General features: G+C 33.9%; 1 pseudogene; it reads left to right on the forward strand.

Annotated features, from left to right (window-relative positions):
• The first annotated feature begins 6,141 nt into the window (after nucleotides 1-6,141).
• Nucleotides 6,142-7,758, forward strand: LOC100712807 (olfactory receptor 51V1-like; annotated as a pseudogene).
• The last annotated feature ends 3,732 nt before the right edge of the window (nucleotides 7,759-11,490 follow it).

An 11,490-nucleotide genomic window follows, 5' to 3' on the forward strand; every position in this document is an offset into this window, starting at 1 on the left:
CCACAACTTACCTCTGACCATGAGTGAGGGCACTTTTGTATCTTTCCTTATCTTCGGCCCAGTTTAGTGATTAAATTCATTCAGGTAATTGCTCAAAGATTAGTCTCTTAATTCATTTTAGAATTCTCAGCAATATATTTACAGTATGTGCTTTGTCTTTGATACTCATTTCAACCATATTGTGTTAAGATGAGTTAGCATAATACCATAGATTGTGGGATGTTTAAATCACTTAAAAATTAGTTAAATGAATGACAAAGTTACACTCTTGATGCCAGTTTGTCTAACAACCCAAAAATCTCCAAGCCCTACCTGGAAATAGCAAAATGTATATGACCAGTTAACTTCCGAGTACAAAAAATAAGCTGTTTAGGTTGGTTTATTCCTCCAAACAATAAGAGCAATTAAAACTATCATTAGACAATCACTTGAGTCATTTGAAAATGTTTGAGTCCATACTTCTTGTTTTTTCTAACTTAATATCTGACCCCAATATTTAGATATGAAAAGCCTTAATTATTGATATGAATAAATAGTCTAAAAGTATTTCTTATTTAACCATTTCATCAATGATATCAAGTGGATACACTTTTAAATTATGAGCGGATTGCTTGAAAGCACATAGATTAGACAATGTACCAAATTACCAAAGGAAATGTCTGATGTGCATTTGATATATTGTTTGTGTTAGTTTGCTTCAAGTCTCATGGTAGCTCTTCTTTTTTGACAATTCATTCAATTCAATTTTTTAATGTTTAGGTAACCATTATAAAACTTTTACATTGGAAATAAAAGAACAAAAAGTTACTGCAGTCAATCATGGATGATACATTATGCTTATATATGTAAATTTCTTCAACATATTTCTGCATATTTCTGCATATTACCTAATATTTCAAAGGCTGATATACAGATGTGCAATTCCAAATAGTAACTATGCCCTGTTAGATAGAGATGCATCACCTGATGAGCTCTGAGTGACATTTATATTCTCGTTCCCACCACACACTCAAGATGTAGAGTTCTTCCATCACCCTCACAAATATGGTCATAACTGTTTTTCATCCATTCACTCCCAGGACCTCAAATTATCAGGTGTCACTAGTTCAATTACTATCATAATTTTGTTATTAAGAGAAGATCATGTAAACTAAATTGTGCAAAATAGAATCCTATTTGTTTGGATTACTACACTCCCAATAATTGTTTCGGTTTCATTCCTGTTGCTGCTTGTATCCATAATTGAATTTTATATCCATTTGTGTTACATTGAATCATACACAGTAAGTTTATACATGAAGCAAATATTCTACATTTTACTGGTTTGTTGCTTATATTCTGAACAATGCAGCTTTAAATATATGTATCACACCTAATTATGAAACATTTTCCCTCAAATTGGTTGCTACCTTTATCATTCACATCTTTACTATTAATGATGAAGCGACTAGTATTCTAACAATTATTATAATCTTAAAGACAATAAGAAGTAGTTTATATTTTTTGGGTGTCTGTCGTTTACTATGCAAATTGAAAGTATGGACGTGTAATTCTTGCTGTTAATTCTGAGATTATATCTACAGGATAAGTCAGAACCATTCAGTTTGGTAGATGAAAATATTGAGATGAAAGTGTTTTAAATTACTAGAAAATAACTGGGAGACAGAAAGTAACTGTGTCATACTTCGAATAAGGCTACTACTGTATAAGATTATGTTGGAACTATTTTAATTTTTTTCTTTTACCATCTTGGTGATGGTTATATGGTTAAAATTGTATGTTTATGTAAATCTATGTTTTCAAGTGTGTTACCCAATAATTATATTTGACTGCCTATCTTTTCTAGGCCAATATTCTAATATATTATATTTATGCATAGTATTACATTTTATAAAAGCAAATGTGGAGAGTTGTTATTTTAGTTTTATCTTGTTTCAAGTGAATATATTCATGTTAATGGTATCCTGAACGGCACACTTTCCTCTTAAATATAAATGAATGCTTTTGCTTTCAAAATTTCTTTACTATAGTGTAATTTAAACTTTTCTTCTGTTTTTCTCCCAATCATAAGTTTTTAATCTGTGCTAGCCTTTTATTTTTCTTCTCAAGTGTCTGCTCCCTTTACACAATTCCTTGTCATCAGCAGGAGATGGAAGCTAATAGGTCTGAGGATTGGCTGTGAAGACTGGGGGAGCCTCTACTCCATGGGCTGTGCTACCTAAGTGACTCATGTTGATTGACTCCTATAGTGATCCCTTATTCAGGACGGCCCATCATCTCTGCACTATGTTTAGAATTTCGACTGATATCTTCTAGATTCACCTGGTGCATCATCATTGTGCAAGCACTGAACCTGACACATATCCTCTTACTTCTCTGACTCTAACATTTTTTAAATTTTCCTGCCTTCAAAATTATTTGCACAAGGTTATAAAAATAAACATAACTACCTTGGCAATTTTATGAGGGTGTATATGTCATCATGCGTACGCTTACTGCATCGGTCACTCCTTTTTCAGCCTAGTGGAGGTGCAGGAAACCAGAATGTTTCCTTCCTTCTCTGTCTGAGTATGCCATATGGTTATTTTCTTCCTATACTGCTCTCCTATATTCTGAGGTAAAACACAGATACTCTCTTGAAAATAATCACTCAGGAAATAAGGTATTCCTGACTGTCTTCCTTGCACATTATTTTCAAAATACTTTGGATTTCTGTACTTTCATACCAGGTTTACGAAAGGAGGCAGAAAGTATAAAGAAAAACTGGGGGTTTACATCTTCCCTGTTATCCTTTCCCATTAATATCTTTATTATCCTATTTCCTGCTGAAAGGGTTTCTGCCACAGTTTCATCTGTTTAAAAGGAACTTTTCCTAAAGCCAAAGTGTCTTCCTCTCAGTACTGGTTCTGATTATTATTATCTGGCTGAAGCATCTGATAGTAGAGATCAAGAGAAAGAAAAATAAAATTGAAATATTCAAATGGAAAAGTAACTTTGCATTCCAAAAGTATTTTACAAATCAATATATAAGTACATGTATAGCACAAACACACACACACACACACACACACACACACACACACACACACATATATAATGTATTTGTATCTATACTGTATTATCTGTAGTTTCTGTGCTTTCCCTAATGTGTTTAATTTGGTAAACATTTACTTATAAAATACTATCAATTCACTTTTGAATTAATTTAATCAATATGCTATATTGAAGCCATTTGTCAACCCACGGTGTCTCTGCAAAGTAATTTCTATATTATATATAAATAAACTCTAACATTTATATAGTATTTATTGTATTCCAGACAGTAGTGTAAATATTTTGCTTACATTTCTTAAGTTTTGACACTGTACCTAGTAAGCTAACTTTCCTAAGGTTTTATGGGAGAAGCAGTGGAGCATATATATGAGTTTTTGCATTGTGACTCTGATGTTATCCACTTAGTTACAAGGCTGCATTTGATTCCAATGGATAAACTATGTTTCCTGATAAGTTTACTTTATTGAATGAAATCATTTAAAGTCCTGTGACTTACCTTTCATGAATTTTACTTTGATTCTGGACATCTCTTGTTTTATTTTGCCTTTTAATCTCACTTATAACAATTTCACTTTCCTGCCTAATCTAACAACACTTTCTTTCCAGGAATCCATTTCTCCTAGCATGTCTGATGTACATCATGAATTTCATGTTCAGTGGCAGGATGCTCAGATATCTAGGATGAGACTGTGTGATGTTAAATATAAGGCATAATAAAGAAGAAGATACCATTGTGAGTTATAAATATCCTAAAGCAACACTCATGTATGCTGTGATGCATTCACTGATCTTGCTTCTCTGGGGAACTCCTTCTTTTCTGAATTCCTGATAATGTTCTGATTTGCTTTGCCATATTTCCTTTGATTGGAATCTTGGGATTTCCTTCTGGCACCAACTCTCATAGCCTTACCCATATCTAGGGTTGCAAAATTACTGTCTTTCCTTGCCAATGTCATTGTTTTGGATACTATGCAGTTCGATTTTGGGGTAGACACTTTAAAATTTATCTCCCTTTAGGCTGTGTTTTTTTTTTTTTTTTTTTCATTAAACTATGTCACTCACTTTAACTTAAACACTCTACTTCTCTTTCTCTGTTGATGTGGATTAGCTTGTATTCAGGTGTCTAGCCCACTACAATCCTGGAGAATCACTACCAAGTCACACTTCAATATTTATATTTAGAGAAATCATCCAGAGGATTCGCACTGTGGCAGAGAAATTGGATTTGACACGGCCACGTCTTTCATCCATTTAACTCACTTTTCATGAGTAGTCCTATTGATACATCCAGGGTCTACGCATGACGATTCAAGTCTACTGGAGATCATGACTGTCCAACAGAGTCCTGCTAAGGAAAGTTCCTGCAGCTTTTCTTCTGTGTGTAGGAAAATCTTAGAGCAAACATCCATAACTCTAGCATCAGCTGATACAAGAACCTGTGAGGTCTGTCCTCAGGAAATAGTATTTCTTTTCATTAGGTGTTGTTATCAATCTGGTTTGAACTTCAATTCCTCAACTAAGATATAAAAGGATTATCAAAGATTTTAGAAGAAGTGACATCCCCATGGAAAGGCATTCCCAAGAGTTTTCCAAGACGGAACCTTTTCAAACTGCTGATGTGCAGACAGAAAAAAAGTTAGCATCATTAAGGCCCCAAGTGTAGACCATTAGTAACAGAATTGCAAATGTGAGAAGGCGAAGTTCATTCTTTTCCTTGCAATGATATAGCCTCAATTTTGTATCAGTGTAAATCTGCCCACTTACAAAGATTTAGGAAGCATTTTCTTCTTTACCTTTTTTGAGAAAAGTTTACAAAATTTTCATATCATTTTTCTCCTGATATTTGGTTATGTTTACCAGGTAAATCCAACTAGTCCTGGTGAATGACTTACTGAAAGATTTCAAATAAAATTTTCAAACTGGTCAAAATCTGTTACATACACTCTTTTGTAAAGAGCTTTGGTAGTTTCTGAATTACAAACTGATCTCTTATTTTATCCCTGCTATTACATTTATTCATGTAAATTTGAGTATAATATACCTAATTTATAACATTTATTTTTATATTTTAATTTTTTCTTATTGTGCAATTTTGCATAAAATACATATAATTATCAAATTTGCTAAGCATAATATATAAATATATATATATATATATATATATATATATATATGTTAAATGTTACACATAAATATATAGATGAATATAATTATTTAAAAGTTTCTTACCATAAATTATGGTCATAATGGAGAAAATAGGTCTTGATGTTATGGGAAATACTGTAAAACTCACAAGCAATATATTTAAGAAGGATTGGAGTCACTTATAGCTGTTACATTACTGATTAGTTTGTCAGTATAACTACATGCTTTTGGATCAAATGTCTAAGAATTTAATTTATTAATTACATAGAATTTATGTTGCTATTAAAGAATTCACTTACAATTTTTGTTTACTTAACTTAAAGTAAAAATGAATCCATTTGCTTCACAGTTTGCATGATTTTGTGAGCAATGTTCTATTATAGCAGGATGTAGTATGCACAAATCAAGCCGTGTGTGTAGTTTATATTTTAAGAGTAATGGAGTACTTGAAGTTTATCTTTAAAAGCAATCTTTTTTTTTTTTTTGTCTTTTTCCTTTTTATCAGAATGAGGGATCGAACTCAAGACTGCCTGCTTGCAAGACAGGCGCTTATGCAGCTGAGCTAAATCCCCAACCCTTTAAAAGCAATTTTACAAACAACACTTCTTACCAGGAATAATAATATTATATGGCAGCTCTCCTAAAAACAATAAAAAAAACTCCTGAATGACATGAAACTCAAAAGAACAAGTTAAAAGATAATCTGAGATTCAGCAAAAGCAATCAAATGTGTATCTCAGATACTTTCTTAATTAAATACTGGAAAAAAATTATATAGTGGACTAATCACCAATGTGTAATATTATATTATATCACAAACCACAAGAACAGGATATATAGATATCATTAGTGAAATGACACAGGCCTGTGAAATAAAGCAGGCTGAGCAATGCACATATACCACTTAGTTCAGTGGTTATCCAATTATGTTCTGTATCAGCAATGTCAAGAGGTGACAGCTTTGTGATGCTAAGCAACTGTTACCTCTCAGGTTGTAAGCTATATGAAAATAGTGAAGATAAAGTAAAGTAAAATTTAAATATGTATATAAATGAGGTAACAGCTAAACATAAATGTGAAAAAGTTAAATTCTATTTGTTTTACATACTTATTTTGGCTAATTTCTTTACGTTTCCAAAATATATTACTTTTTGGAAACGTTGAAAGGCCCATCTGTGGTATCAAAGACAAAAATGACCTCGGCACTCCCCCTTCCTCTGAGGGTGACATCAGACGTGGCAGCACTGTACATACTTGTCATCGTACATAAGTGTTGCATTACTGAATAATGATGTTCATTCATTATCATGGAACAGACACTCCCAGAAATGTGGCCTGCATGCTAAATCCCATGTGTCCCTTCCCATTTCTGGATAAAACTCCCTCATATTTGGCATCCCTCCTGACTGATTCTATAAGTTCCATGGCTTGACAAGAGAGTTTTCCATTAAAAGAATCACGTTGAAATTTTGCTGCATCTATGAAGCTTACAAACATTGTCACTTTATTTTCTTCACCAGACAGATCCACACTAAAGGAAATTAGGATATCAAAAATTTATAGAATTTAAAATATTTCACAAAATATTTTTTAACTTCCCATCAGTGTCTGCTATCTCAGTCTCAAACTTCAGTAGTTCTAAATTTATTCTGACCAGTTTTCCTGGCCTAGAAAGGTACTATTTTTGGTTTTCCATTCCTTTCTACCTCACCTACGCCACAGTGTTCCTGGGAAACTGCATGGTGCTTCATGTCGCTCGAACCCGAACCCAGAGCCGAGCCTGCACGAGCCCATGTTCTACTTCCTGGCTATGCTGTCCTTCACCGACTTGTGTGTGGGGCTCACCACCATCCACACAGTACTCGGGATGCTATGGGGATTGATTCAAGAGGTCAGTCTGGATTCCTGCATCGCTCAGTCCTACTGCATCCATGGTCTGTCCTTCATGGAGTCCTCAGTTCTCCTTGCTATGTCCTTTGACCGCTATGTTGCCATTTGCAACCCTCTACACTATTTCTCTATCTTAACAAGTGAAAAAAAAAATCATGAAAATTGGGGTCGCAGTCTTATGTAGGAGTTCTTTACTGATTCCTCCAGTCATCATTCGCCTTAGGTTCTTAAATTATTGTCGCCCTCATATCCTTTCGCACTCTTTCTGTTTGCACCAAGACTTAATCCGAATGGCCTGCTCAGACATCCGTTTCAACAGCATTTATGGTCTGGCTCTGGTCATCAGCAACTTCTTGTTGGATGCAGTGCTCATCCTAATCTCCTATGTCATGATTTGCACACAGTTTTAGGCATTGCCTCCTGGGAAGAGAGAATCAAATCTTTGCAAACTTATGTGTCTCACTCTGTGCTGTTTTGGTTTTCTATGTCCCCATCATTGGTCTGACCATGGTGCATCGCTTTGGAAAACACCTCTCCCCACTCGTTCATGTCCTCATGGGCAACATCTACATCCTTTTCCCTCCCTTGATTAACCCCATCATTTATAGCATCAAGACCCAACAGATACGAGGGAGAGTACAGAGACTCTTCTACTCAAAAGGGACTTAAGTCTAGAGGTGGAATGTAAATGTATTTAACAGTCAACAAGGGAATTTACAATGGTGAGAATCAGTAAGTAATTAAAAATAGATTTTTTCACTTCCATTTTAATGATATTTGACATGTTACAATTTTTAAATCTCTTTTCTAACATCCAACATATCTTTCCTTGAAAGCCTGATATATTTATTTTATAAATAAGAACATGTACATATAATATGCACATAATGTATGAAATGGATTTTGTATTAAAATCTAGATCTATCATCACCAATTGAATGAGAGTTGTTGGATCTACTCATTATGAACAAGGTAAATATTTGTGGTTAATACTTTTCAAGTAATATTAATGAATCAAAAGTTATCTTAATCTAGTCTTATTACTCTGTTATTTATCCGCATAGCTACATAATTGAGAAATCATAATGAAGATACTGAATAGTTTCAATAATTTATAGTGAAAGAAACAACAAATCTGTTGATGCTGTATTACCCACTCATGCAGCAATTCATGTAGCCCTAACTTTTGAATATTAATTGAACTAGGGATGTAAACAATGTGTAATGCCACAGTAAAAAGAAATAGATTTTCTGAACTAAGTATTTTATCAAATATTAGGTACTATTAGAATACAGCTGAAATCACTTTCAAAAGTGTATTTTGATTCTAAATTTTAACTAATTTTTCTAGAACCTCTTGCCCAACCTAAAAGAAAATAATATGCCTAGATTGTTACTTTGAAAATGTAATATAAATGTTTATAGTTTAATCTGCTCTTCATGAATATGGTAACTATTATTTTCTATTATATACCCTGATATTTTAAAATGGAAGTTGGTTAAATTATATGCCAAAATTTTAGTAGTCACTGCATTTTAGAAGTTGAACATATTGTCTTAGTTAATTTCAAGTCTCAAGATAGGTCTTTTTCTGACTTTTCACCTTTACTTTTTAAATGTAGTTTCTAAATGCCTAATTAACCACTGTGAAATATATATATATATGCTAAAGTAGAAATAATTGATGTATATTATATATGGTAATGAAATACATATGTATATATATATATATATATTTCTGTCTAAATAGATCAAAACATTATTTCTGTAATAATGTGTGTCTGACATTCGTATTGTCTATAAGGTCAGTTTATTAAAACGTAACTACAAATGATATCACATCCTTGTTAGATAATATGTATAGATTGATGAATTTATACTCATGTAACCAATACACAATCATGAAATAGATACTTTCATTATGATCAAAAGTGACCTTGTACCTGCTTTTGCTCCATCCTTTCGCATAACCTCCAGTGTGTCAAAGCCATTAACCTTATTTCCATTATAAAGGCTTGATATCACATAGCATGATACTTTTGAAATTCGTTCTTATTGCTGTTTGTATTCATAGTTGTAGTTACTATCCAAATGTATCACATGTAAGCGGCTACCAATTCACTCATCTGTTGGTCATCTGTTTTGTTGTTTAGCCTTGAATAACACTCTTCTGAATATACATAATATATTACATAAAACCTTTCTCCAAAAAGTAGTAGGTATTATACTTAGCATTTATATTTTGACTGCTAAGAAACTAATAACAACAATAACTGTGATGGAATTCAAAACAACAAATAATTTATATTTATTAGATGTTTATTATATGCCAGGTACCTAGGAAGCACCAGCAGTGATTCTTGCTTGAAACCAGAGTCTAAATCTGCATGGCAAATCATCACCATTTGGTTATGTTATAAGAATATTGCCATAGAGTGATTTAAAATTGTTGTTCTAGAAAATGATGATGAGTCATTTTGGCTTCAGGGTTAGCACTTATACCAGGATTGCTGTTGCTTCTTGGTTATTATTGTAGGGATTTCCTCATTGTTCTGTTACTTTGTGGGTGGGACTTAGCTATGAGGTAAGAAGTATTCACTTGTAATTTATGTAAATATATATTTTCAAATGTGTTACGGATGCTGTTATTTAATACATCATTCTATTCTCAGCTGATGACACAGTATTCCAAATTTGTATGTACTAGTTCTGTATTTTAAAGTTAAGGATAAAGAAGCTTGTTTATTTGTGTAATTTTTCTTTATGTAAAGGTGTGTTAAATTTGTATGAACTGCCTACTTTTCCCTTTAAGTCAAGTTAATCCATGCAAGCTTAAAGAAATCTTTGCTATGTATCATATTCTGCCTGAGTAAATTTTAGACAACTGGAAGTTGGTAATCTCTGCTAGATGTTTATTTCATTCCTTTAGAGGTCTCTGTCCTCTCACTCCCAAAACCTTCTTGACATATTCATTAAAGTGAAGCTGAGAAAGTGTTTCAGGAAGGAAAGAACTGGGTGAGCCTTTAGTCTAGGGTTACATTGCAAGGGAGATCCGTGTTGGAAGAATCTCATTCTGCTCTCCTCTCTGTATGGAGCTCCACCTTTTTGTACCTTCTGCTAAAGTATGCCTGATACTTTTCTTGAATTCACTTAGTTTCTCATGCAAAACATTGTCTCTTATCATTCAAGCCCTGAACTCACCCTCTTCTCCTCCTCTCTGACTATACATTTTTTTTTTTTTGACCCTTGGCTAAAACATCTCTTGCCCAAAATGGACAAACTCAGGCTCAGTTTCTTGGTAGCTTCACAAGTGTGTGTTCATCATGACTTGTGTGACCCTTGCAGTGCTGTGAAGAATGCTGAGATCCTCTAGCACCCTGTGGTAGAAATGGAAATCTGAGGCACTCTTTCCCTCTTTCTCTGACTCAGCAGGTTATGTGGTTGTTTTACGCCACTGCTTTTCCCCCATGATACCAGATATCATGCAAGGGAAGCTCCCTCAGACACACAAGCAGGGAACTTGGTATTACTGACCCTTTCCTTTTTAGCTTCCCTCTAGAAGCACATTGAACTACTTCCTCATACCGTGACAACTTGAGAGAGGCCAGGAGAATATGTAACTGAAAAGGGAATCCTTAGAATGATGCATTCCCTGTGACCCTTTTGCATCTATTTTTTTCTTCCCTCACTTCATGTTGAATAGTGTTCTAGTGTTGTGTGTGTTTAAAAGGAAAATATTTTGCATCCCATCCTCCTTCCCCATTATCTCATTTTTAATTGGTATTCTGTGATAAAAGCTCTTAAAGACAGCAGGGCTCTTAAGAAAGAAGACAATGAAAGAATATTCACAGTGGATATATCAATGGATAAGGAGGCGCAGAACTATGAAAATACAGTAGACAATATCATGAGATCAAGGAAGCTGGGAGAATAGAGCTTGATAAAAGGGATTGTCCATGGAAGACAAATGCAGCTGTGCATCAGAATGAGATGATCTGAGTTAGGATCTCTGCTAGTCCCATAATAGTTGTGTCAGCCGCTGCTAGGCACTTGACATGATCATGCCATATCTTTATAAATACAAAATGGAAATCATATCAGTAACACATGCAGCCAATCCTCTCCACGCAGACCTTTTAATCACTTTCTATTTTTCCTCTTAAAAGGTCCTGAGGATCTTACCTTCCAGTGAATATTATACTCATGTATTAAAACTCATAGATATAAAAAATAAAACCCATATATAAAAAGAAGTAAGCTCCTTATGGAAACTACAGCAGATATCAGCTCTATTACCTAATGTTCATAAAATGAGCAGAGGGGGCCGACAGTGTGAAGTGCACAACCTGGGATTCCCATGATGTTGCATTCACTCATTGTTGATCTAAAAGTGACCCACAA

The sequence above is a fragment of the Cavia porcellus genome, unplaced genomic scaffold (genome assembly GCF_034190915.1).
Source record: "Cavia porcellus strain 051 isolate PalLab524CR breed Dunkin Hartley unplaced genomic scaffold, mCavPor4.1 scaffold_9, whole genome shotgun sequence".
Taxonomy (NCBI): domain Eukaryota; kingdom Metazoa; phylum Chordata; class Mammalia; order Rodentia; family Caviidae; genus Cavia; species Cavia porcellus.